Source organism: Mesocricetus auratus, unplaced genomic scaffold (assembly GCF_017639785.1).
Source record: "Mesocricetus auratus isolate SY011 unplaced genomic scaffold, BCM_Maur_2.0 Super-Scaffold_100004, whole genome shotgun sequence".
Taxonomy (NCBI): domain Eukaryota; kingdom Metazoa; phylum Chordata; class Mammalia; order Rodentia; family Cricetidae; genus Mesocricetus; species Mesocricetus auratus.
In genome coordinates this window covers 98,331,809-98,354,198 of record NW_024429189.1, presented here as the reverse complement: position 1 = coordinate 98,354,198, position 22,390 = coordinate 98,331,809, and the positions used below count along the sequence as shown (strand labels likewise).

The 22,390-nt window shown below is 43.5% G+C and overlaps 1 long non-coding RNA gene across 1 annotated transcript in view; it reads left to right on the top strand.

The window, feature by feature from the left end:
• Positions 1-19,314, top strand: part of LOC110340654 — a 34,578-nt gene extending 15,264 nt beyond the window's left edge. Inside the window, exons 2-3 of the long non-coding RNA XR_002382462.2 lie at positions 15,796-15,906; positions 16,507-19,314. This is a non-coding gene — a long non-coding RNA (uncharacterized LOC110340654). The remainder of the gene's footprint in view (positions 1-15,795; positions 15,907-16,506) is intronic.
• The last annotated feature ends 3,076 nt before the right edge of the window (positions 19,315-22,390 follow it).

Genomic DNA, 22,390 nt, shown 5'->3' with positions numbered 1-22,390 from the left:
TGGGAAAAACAAACAACCTCTTAGGTTCTAAATGTCTGTATTCCAGGAAGAGACTGGAGGCTTTGAAAGGGTCCTTTGGTAATGAGAATGCAGACATCTACCCGTGTCCATTACTGTAATTGCAGCTTTCGCAAGGTGAGGGGTGATCTCACTCTATCCATCAAACATTGCTCTACAAATGCAAATTTCCAAAACAACAAAACAAACAGTTCCATGCTCTGCTTTTAATACTAATTCTGTCATAATTGAACAAACATTTCTTAAAATCTTACAGAGAAACACAAATCAGAATTATAATATACAGCCAACAGAATACAGGATAATTAAAATTAAAAAGTGGAGAACATAAGATTTGCAAAGATGTAGAGCTGTTATGAGTCAAAATTAGTGCAAATACTTCAAAAATTATAAAGTCAAACACTACCTTCTGATTCATGACTACATAGTAACAGGAAATGAGTGCTTATTTTCTCCAAAAACTACTGACAAAAATCCTTCTAGCAACACCGTATGTAAGACCTCAGGTTGGAAACTACCGAGTTATTGGTCAATAATAAACCAAAATTGGCAAATATCCACCATACCCGTACATACTGCAATTTGAAAATCAAAAACAGTACACGGTTGCCTCACACAGTAGCACAGATTGTGATTAGCAAAAGAAGCTGCGCCCCACATGCTTCATGAGTTCAACCACTGACCTCTCAGGCTTTGGAGAGAACAGAATGAAAAAGCTGATGTGAAAACATCGGTATAAAGTTAAGCATTTTCTCAATTGAAAAGGTAAATTATTAGAGCAAATGTTTTAGAAAGAACATGGATGGGTTCCTAAAGACAGATAGATGAAAGACACAGTGGTGCATCTTCAACAAGATGCAAATTAATGTCAATAATATCTCACACTGTCTAGAGAGCCTAAAGCTGAGTGCTGGCAATTCCAAGTGTTGCCTAGAAGGTAGCACAACCAGAGCTCTCATATATTTCTGGTGTCACTGCTAGAGAATTATTTGTCGGTTTCCTTAAAATGTTTGACACAACTCAGAAGTTAAATTCCTAGGAGAGAGTGTGAGTGTGTGTGTGTGTGTGTGTGTGTGTGTGTGTGTGTACCCAATAACCAATAGAAATAAAGGGCCATGTCCATAAAAATATGTGTCCAGAAGTGTTTATAGCAGCTTTTCTCCCCTGATAATAGTCCCAGTAAAAATCTGAGTGCTCACTCTACAATGTAATATTATTGCAGCAATAAACAGGAATCAGCTTGATATGACATGGACAAGTCTTTTTTCTCTTTGGTTTTTGCTCATTTTTAAAGTTGCATAGAAAGTAATGGGTGTCTTTGTGGCATTTTTATACATGTTATATTTTGTTCGAATTCATTCCCAGCCCCATCTCCCTTGTCCACGTCTTGCTTCCTGCTCCAGATGGTACCCACTCCTGCTTTCATGTCACATGTGTCCCATCTCTCTCTTTTCCTCCCTCCCTTATGCTATTCTCCATGGTCCCCTTCTACCTTCATCCCCCAGACCTAAATCTAGATTTCTCAGCAATAGAAAACATGTGGCATTTGTCTTTCTGAATCTAGTGTATTTGCTCAAGCATAATGTTCATTGATTCATCCGTTTTCCTACAAATATCTTAACTTCATTTTTCTTTACAGCTGAATAAAATTACATTGTATACACATATCACATGCGTACTTTTTGACTTTTATTGATTCTTTGTGGACTTCACATCAGGCATTCTGATCTCACTCATCCCCCTGTCCCCTCATGTCTGCACTCTGCCCTTGCAACCTCCAAATGTAAAGAAAAACCAAAAACCAAAACAAAGAAACAAAACAAAAAAAGAGAGAAGAATCTTGTCCTGGAAGCTGTAGTGTGGCCAATTGAGTCACACAGTTTTCACTTTAGTCCATTCATCTTGCAAATGTTCATTGCCACAAATCATTGTTCTGACTCAAGGCCTCTGGCTCTGCTACACCACTGATAATGAGATCTCATTGGGTTCTTCTTGGATATCCTGTTGTTGTTCTGCGTTGTGGAGTTCCTGATGTTTTGGATCTGTAGGTTTGACCGCTTCATCTGCTCCAACGGTTCATAGATGAGGTGATATTGGGGTAGACCAACTAACTCATAGCCCTGGTTCTGGGCCTGGGTGGTAACTGAGTTGGTCAGCCCACTAGCTTTCACTCATCACTAGTACCTGAGCAAGTTCTCCAGCACTGCTCACCTAGCTCACCCAGTGTAGCCTGCAGCAAGGAGCAGGCCAGTTCTCCTGCACTCAGGTCCTCAGACCTGGGTCACCCTCACTCACACCACCAGAGCCAGCTCTACTGTTTTGTCCAGGTGAGATGCAGGGCCCTCTCTCCCAATTGATGTATGGGGTATACAAGGAAAGGGGGTGTAGGTCAGTTCTCCTGCTCTCTTGCCTTCAGGGATGACTCCCCTATGCACCCAACAACAACTCTCCTGTGTGCTGCATCTGGTGAGGGGAAGGGCTAGTTTTCCCACTCTCTTGATCCCCCACCCCATGGCCAGCTCTCTTGCCTGCCTCAGGTAGCAAGAGGCATAGTGAGGAGGGCATCTTTCCCTCACCCAGGCAACAGCCTGGCAGATGAGGCAGGATGGGGTCAGCTCTGTTGCTCTCATCCCTTCAAGGTTGGCTCCCCTGTGTCCAGGTGAGGTGCATGCCTATCATGAGGGGTGGGGCAGCTCTCCCCTGAGAGGTAGGGGCAGCTCTCCTGCTGCGTTATCCAAATAGGGGCAGGGCCAGTTATCTCAGGGCCAGTGAAGGGTGGGGCTGCCTCAGCAAAGCATGGTTCCAAAGATCCATGGACATCATCACAGACCCTAATTGCAGAAGGACCACAGACCCAGACATGGCCCTCAATAGCAACTCAGGCCCAGGTGTCACCATGCCCCAGTGGCAGCACCAGCTATCCAGATCAGTATGGCCCTGACAGAGACATGATCTTTGGACACTGGCATGATCTCAGGTGGCTGACTAGACTCTGGTCATCTGCACTCACAACCTTGTTGGTAACAGGAGTCATGGACATCAACTCAGACCCCAGCCACTTCAGGGCCATAGACCCAGACATGTTCCTAGGCATACCGTGGCCCCTAGTGACAGCATGGGCCACTCAGATTAGCATGGCCCTGATAGTGGCATGGCCTTTGGACACCCTTAAGGCCACAGGTTGTGGCCCAGACCCTGGGGCATCTGTGTGATCTTTGGTGTCAACATGGGCCACAGACATTAGTACAGACCCTGGCTGTGATAGGACCATGGTCCTAGGCAGCAGCTTGGACCTGAATATTACCATTGTCCTAAGGTGACAACATAGGCCATTCAGATTGGCATGACCCCCAGTGTCATATGTATTTTATGCATTCATCTGATAATGGTTCCATGTTTTAATTTTAGCTAATGTGAATAGTGCAGCAATAAACATGGGCATATAAGAGTCTTTATGGTATGTTGACTTGAACCCTTTGGATGTCTAACCAAGAATGGTATCACTGTGTCATATAGTAGTTCTACTTTTAGCTTTTTGACAAACTTCAATGTTGACAGTATACATTCCATCAACAACATATATGGTTCCTCTTTCCCCATACACTCACCAGTGTTTGTTGTTATTTGTTTTCTTGATGATAGCCATTCTGCCTGTTGTAAGAAGAAATCTCAAAGCAGTTTTACTTTACATTTCCTTGATAGCTAAGGACGTTGAAACCTTTTCAAAGACTCATCGGCCATTTGTATTTCTTTTGAGAATTGCTGAATTCAACTCATTAGTCTATTTATTGATTGGGTGATTTGTTTTTGTTGGTATTTAATTCTTGTGGTTCTTTGTGGATTCTAGACAGTCATATCCTGTTGGATATCTAGTTAGCAAAGATTTGGCAGGCTGTCCCTTTGCTCTGGTGATTGCTTCTTTTGCTGTATGGAAGCTTTTTGATTCTGTGCAGTCAATCACATGTGTCAATCCTTGTGATTATTCCCTGTTCCATGGGTGTCTTTTACAGAAAGGCCTTGCCTCTGGGAGTTTCAAATATTGATACTTTGATTCATTTTGAACTGAATTTGGGGTGAGAGATATGGATCCAGCTGCATTTTTCTACAGGTGGACACACATTTTTCTTGTTTGTGGAAGAGGTTGTCTGTTGTCCCCAGTGTATGTCTTTGACACTTTGCCAAAAATAGGTGGCTACAAGTTGGGCAGGTTTATTTCTGAGTCTTCCATTTTCTTGGTTCACTGCTTTTGTGTGACTCCCATGCTGTTCTGTTAAAACAGATCATGGGATACAGTTTGAGACCAGGCATCGTGAAGCCTCCAGCATCACTTTCTCCTTATGATGGCTTTGGCCATTTTGGATTTTTGGTTCTTCTGTATGAACTTCAGAAATTGCTTACTCTAGTTCTGTGAAGAATAAAAACTGCATTTTGATGGAGATTGCACTGAAATATGTAGATCACTTTGGATAATATAACCATTTTCACAATATTAACTCTGCCAGTTCAGGAGCATGAATGTATCCCAACACAATATTATGAGAGACAGAGAATCTTACATTGGAGTGCATGCTGTGTTTTCTGCTTAAGTTCAAAATAGTTCAAAAATAGCTCAAATGTGTGTGTTCAAATGAGAGTAGAGGTGACTTGGGGTGAGAGAGGACAGAGCTTTCAGGGTAATGGAGTGTACTACATCTTGATATGGGTGCTTGTAGAGGTAAATTAAATTGTCAAAACTTTTCTGAATTCTGTACATTTTAAGTAAAAAATCATATTTCCAACATTTAAGAGTTGTAAATTTTAAAAATCATTTAACTCAAAAGATTGAAAGTGTTTCTAAAGTACAGAAAATGTGGACATGTTATGGAAATTATTTTAGAACAATCTCCCCTGGAGATGACCTTTTTAGTGATGTTATCAAATATTGCTCTGGTAGTTTTCTACGTATACACTATTTTCTTTGTTGAATCAAGGTTTTTTAAGTAAGTTTGCTGAGGAAGATACCATATTCCAGGTGGACAAAGAAATCAAGGTAACCTTGTCTAAATCAGATGCTTCTGTTGCCTGGCCCTTTCCAATGAAAGAGACACTTGTCTTATAATAATGTCTACACTGGCATATACCAATCTCTTTGACAGACACTCAAAAGCTCTTGAGATTTAAGTGGGCAGCCATATAGTCTGAGGGTGGAAGCTGGTCACAGAGCAGGGTACAAGTGATCAGAGGGTAAGGATCTTCGGCCACTTGGTTCTGTGGCCAGAATGTGAAATGTTCCTCATAGGTTCATATGTTTCAATAGTTGGCCCCTTGCTGGTGCCATCATTTTGGGAGGTTGCAGGATCTTTTGACAAAGGGTCTAGCTGACAGGAGCATTTGGTGGGGTTACAAGCTCTAGCTTTGCCTCCAGGTCTGCTAAGTTTTGAAGAGATTCATCTACATGCTCCCATTGCCATGAACATACCAGGTTTTCCCCACCAAGGTGGACTGTACCCTTCCAAGCCATGAATTAAACAGATACTTACTCTCTAAAGCTTCCTTATCCAGGAATGTTTTCACAGTGATGAAAAAAAGTGAGTAACACCCTAGCATTCCCAGAGAAGAGACTGGAAATTGAGGTCAATTTAATTTCTAGGGTAGTCGTTTAGTCAATTGTGCCTTCATAATGAACCTCAATGAAAAATCTAGACACTGAGGCTCAGTGCTCCATCTTAGCTGCTGAACACACTGGTGCCCAGGGTGAGCAGTGTGCCCTGACTCTAGAGAGACACAGTTTGCCCCAGAGTCCTTACAAATCATGCCCTGTGTGGAGCTTTCATAGTAAAACTGCAGTTAAAAGTACAGTGATGTGGTCTACAATGGTCTAGGGAATTCTGAGACACAGCTGGTTTCTGGGAGTATTGCAATCTTGGTGAGGACATTGTCCATCATATGTGCATTCTGTGAAAATTCCTAAAGGGGAGCTGGAAAGGCACAGTTTCCCACTAGCTCCCTCGAATCCCTAGTGTGGGAGAACAACTCAGAGTTGGCGGGGCCAGTGGGGCGGCCTAAGCGGGGGTGGAAGGGAGGGGCAGACATTTGAAGACTGCTGCTTCTCAACCTTGCTTTCCTGCAAGGTCATAGCCCAGAGCTGGAAGTCTGCTTTGGTCAGCAAGGCCAGAGTTGAGAAGAGCTGGATGCAGAGTAGGAGAAATAGGGACAAGCAAGAGCCACTACCACACATTTGTCTTCCTGCCACCTGTGACCATGATGGCTTCCACAGAATAAAACCTGCTCGCTTTTTTTTTAGGCAACACATTTAGTTTATTAAGTAAAATGAACTGTTAATATGCATAACTGCTAATTATATAGCATCTTCAGTTTTCATTAAAGGAAATCTCTTCATTTAGAAATAATTTAAAGATATATTTAAATTAAAAAGATACGTTTTTTATAAATAATAAACTCACTTCATTCTTTTTCAATAATTTGGGCATTTTCCTAATCCTGGTAATGAAACATGGCAAATTATACATTATACAGATTTTAATTAGAGAAATATTTCACATATATTTATGTCTGAGTAAGGAGAGATGCATGTGTATGCATCTAAATGTAATTGTAACCCCTTGCTCCATGAGAACCACATAGCATCTAACACACTTCCCAATGGTAGCACAATCCACCTTTCTGATTCCTGAACAAGCCAGATGAGGAACCACTGAGCCTTGTGTAATTCCCACAGACTTCTGAGGAGCTGTAGCAAGATCTTTCTAACTTAAGGATTGCCTGCTTTTTTCTATCACCTACAAAGCTCTTTTTCAGACAACTTAAACCTAGAATCACACAGAAATTACTCTAGGAAGCAACTCCAGAGTAGCCAAGTTGATACACTATTAGAAGCTACTATAAGAACAAGTAGGTCCATTTGATTGAAAAATTTTTTCCCAACCTTTAACTCTCAAGTAATGTCTGTCTTTGAGGGTGACCCAAGAAACAAGCAGGGGTAGCAATCCTAATATCTAACAAACTAGACTTTAAAATAAAACCAATCAAAAGAGATGAAGGAGGTCATTACATACTCATCACAGGTGAAACAAGATGAAGTGTCTATCCTGAACATCTATGCCCCAAATACAAAGGCATCCACATTCGTTAAAGAAACATTATTAGAACTTAAATCTCATCTAAAGCCCCACACAGTTATAGTGGGAGATTTCAACACACCACTCTCACCACTAGACAAGAATACCAGACAGAAACTCAACAAAGAAGCAAAGGGTCTAATAGAAGTAATGACCCAACTGGGATTAACAGATATCTATAGAACATTTCATCCACATAAAAAAGAATATACCTTCTTCTCACCACCACATGGAACCTTCTCAAAAATCGACCACATACTTGGCAACATATCAAACCTCAGCAGCTACAAAAAAATTGGAATAACTCCATGCATCTTATCAGACCACCATGCCTTAAAATTAGAATTCAACAACAACACAAATTGCAGAAAACCTACAAACTCATGGAAATTGAATAATGCTCAACTGCACCATCCCTGGGTCAAAGAGGAAATAAAAAAGAAATTAAAGACTTCCTCGAATTCAATGAGAATGAAGACACAACATACCCAAACCTATGGGACACTTTGAAAGCAGTGCTACGGGGAAGTTCATAGCACTAAGTGCTCACATGAAGAAACAGGAAAACAGTTATACCAGAGAATTAACATCACAGCTAAAAGCTCTAGAACACAAAGAAGCAAACTCCCCCAGGAGGAGTAGACGCCAGGAAATAATCAAATTGAGGGCTGAAATCAACAAAGTAGAAACCAGGAAAACAATACAAAGAATCAATGCAACGAAGAGTTGGTTCTTTGAGAAAATCAACAAGATAGACAAACCTTTGTCCAAACTTACCAAACAGCAGAGAATGAACACGCAAATTAACAAAATCAGAAATGAAAAGGGGGACATAACAACAGACTCTGAGGAAATCCAGAGAATCATTAGGTCATACTTTGAAAACCTGTACTCCACAAAATTCGAAAATTTAAAGGAAATGGATGACTTCCTGGACAGCTATCATTTGCCAAAACTAAATCAAGAACAGATAAGCAATTTAAATAGACCTATAACCCCTATGGAAATAGAAGCTGTCATCAAAAGTCTCCCAACCAAAAAAAGTCCAGGTCCAGATGGCCTCAGTGCAGAATTCTACCAGAAATTCAAAGAACAGCTTATACCAATTCTTCTCAAAGTGTTCCACACAATAGAAGCAGAAGGGTCTTTGCCAAACTCTTTCTATGAGGCTTCAATAACCTTGATCCCCAAGCCACACAAAGATACAACCAAGAAAGAGAACTTCAGACCAATATCCCTCATGAACATTGATGCAAAAATACTCAATAAAATACTGGCAAATCGGATCCAAGAACACATCAAAACAATCATTCACCACGATCAAGTAGGTTTCATCCCAGGGATGCAGGGATGGTTCAACATACGAAAATCCATCAACGTAATCCACCATATAAACAAGCTGAAAAACAAAAATCACATGATCATCTCACTAGATGCTGAAAAAGCCTTTGACAAAATCCAACACCCCTTCATGATAAAGGTCTTGGAGAGATCTGGGATAACAGGGACATACTTAAACATAATAAAAGCCATATACAGTAAACCAACAGCCAACATCAAACTAAATGGACAGAAACTCAACGCAATTCCTCTAAAATCAGGAACAAAACAAGGCTGTCCACTCTCTCCATACCTTTTCAACATGGTACTTGAAGTTCTAGCTATAGCCATACGACAACAAAGGGGGATCAAGGGGATACAAATTGGGAAGGAAGAAGTCAAACTTTCACTGTTTGCAGACGATATGATAGTTTACATCAATGACCCAAAGAACTCTACCAGGGAACTCTTACAGCTGATTAACACCTTCAGCAAAGTGGCAGGTTACAAGATCAACTCAAGAAAGTCAGTAGCCCTACTATATACAGATGATAAAAGGGCTGAAAGAGAAATCAGAGAAACATCACCCTTTACAATTGCCACAAACAACATAAAATACCTTGGGGTAACGCTAACCAAACAAGTGAAAGACCTGTATCGTAAGAACTTTGAATCTTTAAAGAAAGAAATTAAAGAAGCCCTCAGAAAATGGAAAGATCTCCCATGCTCTTGGATAGGTAGGATCAATGTAGTAAAAATGGCAATCCTGCCAAAAGCAATCTACAGATTCAATGCTATCCCCATTAAAATCCCAGCACAATTCTTCACAGACCTTGAAAGAACAATAATCAATTTTGTATGGAAAAACAAAAGACCCAGGATAGCCAAAACAACCCTGTTCAACAAGGCAACGTCCGGAGGCATCACTATCCCTGACCTCAAGCTCTATTATAGAGCTATAGTCCTGAAAACAGCTTGGTATTGGCACAAAAATAGACAGGCAGACCAATGGAATCGAATTGAAAATCCGGGTATTAACCCACACACGTACGAACATCTGATCTTTGACAAAGAAGCTAAAAATATACAATGGAATAAAGAAAGCATCTTCAACAAATGGTGCTGGCATAATTGGAGACTGGCATGTAGAAAAATGCGGATCGATCCATGTTTATCGCCATGCACAAAACTTAAGTCCAAATGGATCAAAGACCTCAACATAAATCCAGCCACACTGAACCTCTTAGAAGAGAAAGTGGGTGGTACCCTTGAACGAATTGGTACAGGAGACAGCTTCCTGAACATAACACAAGTAGCACAGACAGTGAGATCAACAATTAATAAATGGGACCTACTGAAACTGAGAAGCTTCTGTAAGGCAAAGGACACAGTCAGCAAGACAAAAAGGCAGCCCACAGAATGGGAAAAAATATTCACTAATCCCACATCTGACAGAGGGTTGATCTCCAAAATTTACAAAGAACTCAAGAAGCAAGTCTCCAAAACAGCAAAGGACCCAATTAAGAAGTGGGCTGCAGAACTAAATAGAGAGTTTTCAATAGAGGAGTCTAAAATGGCTGAGAGGCACTTGAGAAAGTGCTCAACATCCTTAGCCGTCCGGGAAATGCAAATCAAAGCAACTCTGAGATACCATCTCACTCCTGTCAGAATGGCTAAAATCAAAAACACCAATGACAATTTATGCTGGAGAGGATGTGGTGAAAGGGGGACACTCCTCCATTGCTGGTGGGAGTGCCAACTGGTTCAGCCACTTTGGAAAGCAGTATGGAGATTCCTCAGAAAAATGGGAATAAACCTACCACAAGACCCAGCAACTGCACTCTTAGGCATATATCCAAAAGATGCCCATTCATATAACAAAGATGTCTGTTCCACTATGTTCATAGCAGCTTTATTTGTAATAGCCAGAACTTGGAAGCAACCTAGATGTCCCTCACCCGAAGAATGGATAGAGAAGATGTGGTACATCTACACAATGGAGTACTATTCAGCAGAAAAAAATAATGGAATCATGAGATTCGCAGGCAAATGGATGACACTAGAAGAAACCATCCTGAGTGAGGTAACCCAGTCACAAAAAGAGAAACATGGCATGTACTCTCTCATATATGGATTTTAGACATAGATCTGGGGAGTGCCAGCCTACAATCCTATTGCCAGAGAGTCTGGGAAACAGAAACTTCATTTACTGGCTGGTTAAGTACTGAGCTGAACTCAAGAAAGCCAGTATCAGAGAGGGAGGACTGATGATCAAAGGGATTAAGACTGGGCTGGTTGAACCCCCAGAAACAGCTGACCAGACAAAGGTTAACTCTTGAATCCCAGGCATCAGCCTGGGAATCCAGCATGGGACTGATCAAGACCCCCTGAATCTGGGTGTCAGTGAGGAGGCCTAGGTAATCTATTGAGCCTTGGACAGCAGATCAGTACCCATCCCAAGTATACACACGGTCTCTGGACTCCCATAGAACAATGTGAGGTGCACTCTCACCCTGAACTCTTGGGGAAGGGTCTAGGCCCTGCCCTATATGAAATGACAGACTATGGACACCCCCATGGAGGGCCTCACCCTCCCTGGGGGAATGAGGGGATAACGGGGGGGGGGGATGGGGGGGAGGGCACGGGAGGAGGGGAGGGAAAGGGAGAGGGACCTCGTACTGACTTGTGAAGCAACCTTGTTTCTTATCTAAATTTAAAATGGAAAATAAAAAAAATATTAATAAAAAAAAAGATTACAAAAAAAAAAGAACAAGTAGGGGTGTGTGTGGCTTGTTGTGCATTTAAATTCACATACTGTAGGAGGAAGTCTGTATGCCGCCATTAAACATGTGACTTACTAGAGGCACATACAGATGAGGTAATAAAAGGGCGGTTTACCACACCGCTAACCACACCCACTTTAGGCATGACTAAAGACGTATACGGCCGGACGTAAAGACGTATACGTACCTAGGCGGTGAACTACGTCACTAGCCAGGCCCACTTTTGGGCATGGCGAGGGGGCGTTACGGGGGGAAGGCATAAAAGACAGCACACAGGAAGTCTCAGTCTCTTTCCCGGAGTTCGGCTTCCGGTTCGGCAGCTGAAAACTACTTGGCTCATCTGGGTTACTTGTTTGGTATCTTGTGAGTAATTTCTACAATAAATACTTAGTTTTACTTTCAGTAAGTGTGTGTCGCTTATCGTTACAGTGTCATTTGGAGCTACAACATACATATTTGCTACCCAAAACAAATTCTAATAAATCCACAGGATATGAAGTAAGGTGGGAAAGGGCTAGGGGTGTAGCTTGGTGACAGAAAGTTTTAATATGTTCAAGGCCTCGGGTTCAACCTCAGAGCCACAAAAATGAAAAATAAAATGCAACAGGAGGATTAATAGTTACTTGTCCATTTAGAGTATGTATTAGCTATTTTTCTGGTGCAGTGGTAACACACTATGACCATGGCAATTTATAGAAGAAAGAGTTTATTTGGACTTAAGTTTCCGGAGTGTTGGAGCCCAGGATGATTGAATGAAGATAGCAGGTAGCAGGCATGGCAGCTGGAGCAAAAGTTGAGAGTTTGCATCTTGTACACAAGCAGGAAGCAGAGAGAGAGAACTGGAAATGGTATGAGTCTTCACATTTTCAAAGTCCACCCCCAGTGACATACTTCCTGTAACCAAGCCCACAACTCCTAACCCTATACAGACAGCACCACCAACTGGAAGTCAAGTACTCAAACATCTGAGCATATGGGGGACGATTTCATCCCACCCACTATGGGGTAACACCCTTAAAGTTTTTCTCTTGTACATATATGTGGATATGCAAATGTGTGTATACATATAATATGTGTGTATACTCATTGTTACAGTACATGGATGATATGTTTACATATTATATATAAATATACATGAAGCTATGGATATTCCTTTGTAATTTCCTCATTTGGTGACTGCTTTATGATTCCTGCTCATACCAGTCGAGGGCTCTCTCATTGTCTAGACTACATCCCAAAATGCTAGTCTACGTGCCTGGAAATTGACAGTGCTGCTTCCTGACTTCATTGCAAACAGTGCTGCACCACACACTCACTTCTGAGATGATACACATTTCTATGAACCACATTTCTAGCAGTAGAATGCCATTTTAAACATTACATTTTAATGATTTTAAGTAAACTGTCTCGCAAAATTTCTGCTAATTTGCATGCTCATCCACAGTGTATAATTTACTTCTTCTGCTAATTTCCTTGTGGAGTACATTCAGCTTTCCAATGTATTGCCTTTTCTTTTGACATAAGCATCATGTGTGTATATTTTGTAATTTTTATTTCTTTTTCATTTTGTTAGTAGTGTCCTGTAAGTTAAAGCGTTTCTTGTATTGATGTATTTAATCTTTTCCTTTTTTAACCATATTGATATATTAATTAGTTAAAGTAATCAGTATGATATTTAATCATATCCTTAACAATATGTTTATATTAAATTTCTGCATCATAGGGTGAAAAACTTTCATTTATATTGTAAACGTGTTTTACATTTATGTCTTTAAACTACATTGAATGTATATGTGTGCTTACAGTTAAAAACAAATAGACTTGCTCCAAATGAGGTCCATGATGTCTGGAGTCTACTCTTAAGCTCCTAGAACTGTTCTTCCTAGAAGAAGCAGCTCATTTGCCCCAGGGCCTTGGGCTACCCAGGATCGTCTAACAATGATGACCGACAGTAGTGCTGAGCCATGTCTTCATCAGTACCACAAGGACCAACCACGTGGTTTAGAGTGGAGGCTTTGAGTCATGAGCTATCTCCTCATCTGGAGACTGAAACCAGCCACATAAACAACCCACCAATCGATTAACCCTAACCATGTGACAGAGCCCCAATAAAAAACTCTCTGCATTCGCGACTCAGTTGAGCTTCCCTGGCTGGCAGTTCTATGCATATTGTCGTACACAGATGCCTGGAAAATAGTGCATTGTGACTCCACAGGGAGAGGTCCACAGAGGATCATGTTCGCTACCTCCTCACATCCTACCCAATGAGCATCTTCTGGCTGATTTTTATGTTTCTTTGCTAATGAGCCACAGTCATGAGTGTAGCAGCTTGCAGTGAGGTCTTTGGGTCTTTTAGTGAATTACTGAAGCGAAGAGCAGCTTTGGGAGCCATACAAACAACAGCTGCTGTCACAAGTAGGGGTGGCCTTGTGTAGGTTGTTCCCTACCTCTGGGGCTGCTTAATCCTCACAGTGAAGGTCTGATTCCAACAGTTTTCTCTCTTCTCAGCTGCACAGCCAGTGTCATTATGTTCTCCTTTCCCGCCCTGACTTAGAAAGAGAGCTCAGTCACTCACGAAGGTTAGGAAGCTGTTTAGAAATGAAATATTTATCTATTTAAGCAAGAGACACAACTGCGCCCAAGAAGTGTGAGACTGGTTGAAATATGGAGGATGAGGATTGGGGTGCTTCTTGAAGCCATGTTGAGTAATCAGTATGTTTCTGAGGGAATAAGTAATACCCGTGTCTCCCTCTGTCCTTGTCCCCACAGCTATGGGTTCCATGCTTCTCCACCTCCACCTATGAGGCTACTAGCTCTGCACTCTCAAATAGAACACAGATTAGACTCCTATGGATGACCCTGAAGCTATCACAAGATAGGGACTGGTCTGAGAGCCCTTGCTTTACTGCCGTGTGTTATTTTCCTTTCCCAGGCCCCGGTCTGTATGCCCTCTCATTATTTATTGCATAACAGGAATGTTTCCCCGTCTCCATGTATATAGGCCCAAGAACCCTGGACTTTGCCGCAGGCTGGATAAGTTTTTCTGGCAGTTCCGCTGCTTTGTTTTGATACTTAATCAAAAGCTCACCATGCATATTTGTAGAAGCACCATCTTGAAGCTAGGGGGTCATGTCTTTCAGAGTAGAAAGCCATGGGAGAGAACAGCTTTTTTGACCCATTCTGTCAGGGTTGGGAAGGCCTGGCCTAGCTTTTCTAATTGTCATTCTCTCTTCCTTTCTCCCTTTCCTCTCTTCAGCTGTGAGGACAACACATTTCCTCAGAGGGCCAGCACATTTTTTTTTTCTGTCTGCAAAGGACACATTCCAATGAGGGCAGATTCCAAAAGTCTAGAAATTTCTTTTTAGCTTCTCTTTTCCTTCTACATCAGGAGTCCCACCTATCTTGGCCTTCATGCACCCACATGTTCGCTCTCAAATTTTCCCAGGCTGAGGTTTGGCCCCTCTGGCTGGCTGTCTCCAAAGTGACAACTATTCCATCAACCCTGCATTCCAAAGCCCCTGCCACAGGGGATGGAGGACAGCCAAACACTCCAAGCAGCTTAAGCCGAAGAGGCACTGGTGAACCCAAGAATAAAACACAGCTAAGTGGAGAAAGCACAACTCTAGCCACAAGTGGCCACTCAAATTGGATCAACTGAAATCTTGGCAGCGTCAACAGCACAGTTCCTCGATTGTACTAGGCAGGTTTCGAGTGTTCAACAGTTGAGGGTGACCAGGTGCTGTCACCTTGGACAGTGCGTGACTCAACTTTCCCATCACACAGACAATTCACAGGCAGTGATAGTCTATGATAAGCCTTCCTCATTGTACCAGAGTCCTAAGAGTCTAGTTCTGAGCTGTCTTGGGGAGCCTGACTCCCTTTGTTGACTCCCAATGGCCTTTTGTCTTCTCTGTGGTAATGAGCACTGCTTTCACCTATGTGGTTCGTATTCTGATAGAGAATTTTATTCTCAAATTCTTGATGGGAATCTGCATTTCAGTTCTGAGTAGAATTTGTAAAGTAAGAGTGGGTGCTGTCCACTGCTAGCACTGACAATCTGGTAGGTTTAACTAAATATCCATATGAATGTACAATGGAAAAGTCAGGGATCTTAAAGGAACAGCTTTATTTTCATATTTAGTAAATCACTATGCAAATCTGCACAGGGCTTAGCAGAGCAGTGCTGCAGTGCCAAGTCTGTTTATGAACGAGGGCTCTGTACATGTCTTATGCATCAAAGCTCTCCCGGGAGGAACATCCGTGGGTGGTAACAGCAGACTGTGACTACTGTCCTCTGCCAGTGATCACTCAAGTCAGCTTCCCGCATCCTGCCTCCTGCACTCTGTTCCTTTTTATTGTCCATCTATACAGCGTGGTGACATTTTTTCTTTGCTGCCCAGTAATTCCTAGATTTTCTCTATCCTGAGTTCCTCCCCTGGGGTGGTGAGGCTCCACAGCTCCTGCAGCTTGGGCAGGAAGAGCTATGACATTTCCCCCACATCCCTCTTCACCGGCAACTGTTGTACTACAGCCCTGTGTTTCTCTCTTGGCTCTAGGTTTTGCTGTGTTCCTGGCAGCCCTTGAACGTGTGTTAAAGTGGTCAATAATTGCCCGAACGGCTAGCAGAAAAGCATACAGAAGTGAAACGACTGCCTCCCGAAGACAAGGTTGGTTTTCTACCATGTGTTTACTCAACTTCCAAGGCTCTCCCCTCAGCCACTGGGGGCCAGCATGGCTGGTCCTGTGAGAACTTGCTGTTCAACCAGCAGGTTGAACATTTGCTTCCTGAAAATGGCCTGACTGGGCCTTTGAGGGTCACACATTGCCTTGGGAGTGAGTGGGCTGGCCAAGGATGCCCTAGGTATAGCCTGCCAGACGCATCTTTGAGAGCAGAAGGGACTGAGCGAGGTTCCAAAACACAGCCTCACTTAGGAGCTGCCTTGCTGTTGTGGGAATCTCTCCCAGCCTGGGGAGGAAGTGGAGGTCTTCCAGAGAAGCTGGAATGTGGTGCTCACAGGAGGCATGCATTTCTTGGATCGGAGGTGACTGCTGTTGGCTACATGCTAGAGACTGCCTTTTCCCCTTTGGTTTCCACACTTGATGGAATGATTCTCCCAGTTGTTTACTGCATAGCTGCCTTGATCCACTCTAGCTCTGCATTCTTTTTACTTTAAATGTTTAAAAAACTCCCCGACCTAATATTTGTATTGATAATTTGGGAATTTCACACCATGCATCTCAATAACACTACTTCCTATACCTATTAGGTCTGCCCTCCACCCTTGTGAGCTCCCACTCCAAGAAGAAGCAGAAGCCGGAAGGAGGAAGGAGGAGGAGGAGGAGCAGGAGGAAGAAGAAGAAGGGAGAAGAACAACAAGAATAAGAAGAAAGAAAAAAATTACCAGTCCAATTTGTGTTGTTCATATATTCACTGGAACATGGCCAAACTTCCAGTAGCCAGCCCCTTAAAGAAAACTGAGTCCTTCTCCACCTGCACCCCTGTAGAAGCCCCCAACTGTGGAGAGCTACACTTCAGCATCCTTATCACAATTTTAAGAGTTCTCTTTGACGGTTTGCTGTCTAGACTGTTACTCTTTTAGGGGGTGGAGGAATGGGTACAGAGGTTGTCACTAAGGCCTTCTACGTCCCTCTTCCTCAACTGTGACTGCACAGTTATTGATACCACTGCAAAAGTAGCTTCCTTGCCTTTACAGTCATAAGGAATACCGATCATGGACTTCCACAAGATCTCTGGTGTCAGCCAGTGCCATGAACCTCAACAGGGCCCTCTGTTGCAGAACAGGCCATGGACATCAACCTAATGGCTGCACAGGCCAAGGACATCAGCATGGCCTCTGGGGCAACACTGGCCATGCACACCAACATGGTCCCCGATGGCAGCCTGGCTCACAGACACCAACATGAATTCAGGTGGCAGCTCAGGCCACTCACATCAACATGGCCCACAGCAGCAGCATGGACCACAGACACCATCATGCTCCTTGGCAGCATCACAGGTCATGGACATCATCATGGCTTCTGACAGCAGCACAGACCACCATGGACATCTGTCTGACCTTTAGTGGTAACAGGGGCCACAGACATCAACATGACCTCCAGCTGCAGCAAGATCATGGACCCCAACATAGCTTCAGGTGGCAGCACAGACCACAGATATCCCCATGACCTTCAGTGGTAACATGGGCCATTTATTTTTGTTTGTGTATGTGTGAGTGTGCAAACACACTACATATGCACACATGTACAGGTGCTCATGGAGGCCTGAAGAGGGCATTGGATCCCCTGGGACCAGAGAAGTTACAGGCAGTCATAATTTACATGTTGTGGGTACTATGAACTGAACTCTGGTTCTCGGAAAGAACAGTGAGTGCCCAGTGATCAGAAAATTAATCTCAAGGCTACTTTGCAGGAGGCTCTGCCCCTGTCCCCATTCTCCTGTGTGTGTATCTGAACCTTGCTTTGTTCACTGGTTTCCACGACTCCAACCACTACTCTTCTTACATTCCACCTTCTCTCCCATCTTTGGGTCACTGGAGACCTGTGACCCATGATCTGGTTTATGAAATGGAGGCATCTCACAGCTGCCATTGCTGGCAATACATATCTAGAATTTAAATTTAAAAGCAAAAGCAAACACGCCAAAGACAAGGAAACAGAAGCAATCCAAGCTATTCACTTGTCATGGTGTTACCATTACCAAACCAGACCCACTTTACTCACTGCTCAGCATGCCAGCTGCTGGAACAAGCTATTCACTTGTCATGGTGTTACCATTACCAAACCAGACCCACTTTACTCACTGCTCAGCATGCCAGCTGCTGGAACAAGTTCTGTGAAAGAGTCCATTGATGAAGTGGCCAAGGTGTGGGCACAGAAGAGGAAGCATTCAGCATGCCTCCCCTAGGAAAGGAGTCCGAGCTGTCCATGCATTGAAGCTGGGTGAGGGAGGCTTGGGGAAAGGAGTAGATAGGAAGCAATTAGCAGTCAGTCTTCCGGGCCCCCAGAGGTCATGGGATCAGACAATGGTGGTACTTCTCACACCAAAGAAGTTGCCCTTTGGATTTCTGTCCAGGTCCCAGTGAACAGTCAGTGACTTCAAGAGATGCAAATCTTCAAGTCTCTGAAAAGCAACATACATGATATTTACTGAGACACATGTGTCAAGGGTGTCAACTGCAGCAAAGCCAGTGCTAGTCCAATAAATTTAAGATTAAAAAAAGAGCCAAGTGTGAGGAAGTGCCACAAAGCAAAGTCTAGGAGGCTCTTTCAGGTTTTCGTGTAGTTTAGTTAGGCCCTGATTGGGGAAGGCGAGGACTCAAAGGCTTCTGACCTCAAGACCATATGTATACAAAGCCCACACAGAAGTAGTTCTCAGCCAGGAATGGGTACATAACACATTCCACTATTTGAGTTTCCTGACTCAAAGTAATGGTGAGAGACAGACGTTTTTTGCTGACTCATAACACACACACACCCCATCCCTCTTGACCCATGTTGGATATCCATATCATCACTGATGGGAGATGTCATTCTGAAATCTGTTCTTATTGGTTGTTGAATAAAGCACTGCTGGCCAATAGGGAAGCAAGATAGGTGGGACTAGGAGTTGAGGAGGACTCTGGGAAAGAGAAAGCTGTCTGTTGCCTGCTATTCTGGGCCATCTTACCTGCTAAGTCATTCTCGAATCATTGCTGCTTGCTCACTTTTCAGCATGTTCCCGGAGCCTGCTCTGCCCTACATGAAACTGGCTTTCCATTTAAGGTCTTTCCCTTGTCATCAATGTGAACATCATAGCAGAAAGAGGAATACACTATGCCTGGCTGTTGGAGACAGACTGGAGGAAGAGCGGGTACCCACTGTCGGGTCAATGACTGCTTCCGATAAACACAAAGGATGGAGAGTCCTGGTTCCATCACAGCTCAGAAAGCCAACTAAAGAAGGATTCTATTTAGTCACTCTCAGCAGAAATGACAGAACTCAGGGCATAGATCCCACCTATGATGTAGTAGACATTGGGTATTACAGATAAAATACAAGGGCTAGCCCAACAGTCATACTTCTACTGCAGCTTTTGAAGCTTATTTTTCCTGGTGCCATGGATTAGAACCATGACATTTTAATGCTCTATATGCCACCCTCCCTGGACTTTTTGTAATGATTATGAACTACCATCTCCCAGAGTGACATTTCTACAGTGAATTTATCTCTGGGGTTTTCATCACACACACCCTTCCTCTGAGACAGAGTTTCTCTGTGTAGCCTTGGCTGTCCTGAAACTCACTCTGTATTTCAGGCTGGCCTCAAACTCACAGAAATTCCCCTGCCTCTACCTTCCAAGTGATGGAATTGAAGATGTTCTCCACCACCACCTGGCCATCACAACATCTCTTAAGGCACATTGTGGAACTCCCATGCATAGAAGAGAGGTCGGGCTGGTACCTTGGCAAAGGCAAGGAGGGTTTTGTATAAGTCTTCATAGAGCAGGGCACCCTAGGAGATAGGCTGGTCTCTGCAGAGCCAGCATGCAGTTCAGCCTGTAGGCCTGGGAACAAGGATATCTTCCTAAGAGGCTGGGGTTAACACAGTGTCCTTAGAGGTGAGTCAGAGTCACAGGACAATTTCAGGAAGGCTGAGGTATTCGCTTTTCTGGACAGTTTGCTTGTCTATTCAGTTCTTTTTTAAGCCAGGTGCATGTGTGTGTGTGTGTGTGTGTGTGTGTGTGTGTGTGTGAGAGAGAGAGAGAGAGACAGAGAGAGAGAGAGACAGAGAGAGACGAGAGAGAGAGAGAGAGAGAGAGAGAGAGAGAGAGAGAGAGAGAGAGAGAGAGAGAGAGAGAGAGAGAGAGAGAGAGAGAGAGAAATCATGCTGGAACAGTAGAGCCACAGCAGAGGAAACACTTCCCATGTTTCTTCCACTTCAAGAAATCCTTAGAACCCACATTGCCTATTATGATCTTAAAACCCGTGTTAGGAACAGACCTTGCTTCAGTTGCCAGGAGTCCCACAAGTAGACCAAGCTGCACAATTGGCACATATGCAGAAGGCCTATATCATATGTGGGCTCCCTAGCTGTCGGTCCAGAGTCTGTGAGCTCCTATGAATCCAGGTTAGTTGTGGGTTTCCTTGTGATAACCCCCTGGATTATACAATCCTCCTTCCCTCTCCTCAAAAGGATTCCTCAGTGCTTGGCTGTGGATTTCTCCATCTGTTTCTGTCAGTTACTGGAAGAAAACTCTCTGATGACAAGTGGGGCAGCCACCAATTTGACCGCAGTAGATGGCCAGGCTACCCATTCACCATTGCTAGGAGTCTGGGGTTATCCCTGTAGAGTCATAGGAGTCTCCCATGCACCAGGTCTCAATCCAACCCCAAAATGCGCCCCCATCAAGACATCTCTTTCATTACTCTCCTCCTCCATTCGTTCCTTTATCTGATCCCTACCTGCCCTGAGTCTACTCAGAAGATCTCTTCTATTTCTCTTATACATATATGTGCAAACATCACCTACTCCCCTCTCCATATTGGGCTTAGAAAATGATAGTGTTTTTTTTCTAGTAGAAAATAACAGGATAGTATGGGTCTGGTTTCTCCCTGCAGAACTTCCTGCTCTCATCCTTTGAGTCCTACTCCACAGGATGCTGGGAAAAGGCAGATATGTACAGCAGCACAGGATGCTGGGAAAAGGCAGACATGTACAGCAGCACAGGATGCTGGGAAAAGGCAGACATGTATAGCAGCACAGGATGCTGGGAAAAGGCAGACATGTACAGCAGCACAGGATGCTGGGAAAAGGCAGATATGTACAGCAGCACAGGATGCTGGGAAAAGACAGACATGTACAGCAGCACAGGATGCTGGGAAAAGGCAGACATGTACAGCAGCACAGGATGCTGGGAAAAGGCAGGCATGTACAGCAGCACAGGATGCTGGGAAAAGGCAGACATGTACAGCAGCACAGGATGCTGGGAAAAGGCAGATATGTACAGCAGCACAGGATGCTGGGAAAAGGCAGACATGTATAGCAGCACAGGATGCTGGGAAAAGGCAGACATGTACAGCAGCACAGGATGCTGGGAAAAGGCAGATATGTACAGCAGCACAGGATGCTGGGAAAAGGCAGATATGTACAGCAGCACAGGATGCTGGGAAAAGGCAGACTTGTGTAGAAGTATAGGGTTGGAATGAAGAAGTATGCCTGTTAATGCACAGGATCAGGAATCGTTATGAAATGGAAGAGGTTGAGCAGGTGTGTGTCAGGGCTTACATAACAAGGAGCACTTTATATGAACTTCTGTTCATGAAGGACAAGTGACAAACTGTATTGATAGACAGCTTACACGCACATTACCAAGCTTCAAAGCAATCAGTAAGGCTTCTAACCGTGAGAGCAGGGCCTCTCCCTGGTGCTTAGCTGACTTTTGGTAACCTGCTTCCCATGCTGGATTACTTGGTCCCACCTCGATGACCGATGGCCAATGTAAAGGAAGGAGCTCTGTCCTGCCTCAACTTGATGTGCCATACTTTGTGCAAGCCCATGGGAGGCCTGCCCCTTTCTGATGGAGAGGGAGGAGGAGAGGATGGGGAGGGAGATAGATGGGAAAAGGGAGGGTACAGGAGGAGAGGAGGGAGGGGAAACTAGTTGGTATGTAAAATTAAGTGAAAGAAAATGTTACCTAAATAAAGAATTATAAATTTTTTTAAAAGCAATTATCACATGATGGGAGATGTCATTCTGTAAATCTGTCTCTCTTATTGGTTGTTGAATAAAGCACTGTTGGCTAATAGGGAAGCGAGATAGGTGGGGCTAGGACACAATGTAGACTGCTAGAGTAAGAGGTTCGGACCCTTTTCTCCAGTAAGAGGAATACTTAGATTAACAATTATGGGTTAAATACTTAAGTCAGAGATAGCCAGTAAGAAACAAGGCAAACGGCCAAGAGCTATATAATTAATATAGTGTCCTGTGTGTTATTTGGGGGTTCAGACAGCGCAGCAGGGCCCAGGCAACCGACAAGGAAGACTACACTCTACAATCACACAGTTTAGAAAGCAGTCTAGAGAAAGAGTTTAAGAGACAGAATATTTTTATCACAGGCATTGCTTAGAATTGCTGGCACCTGTGATGATAAAT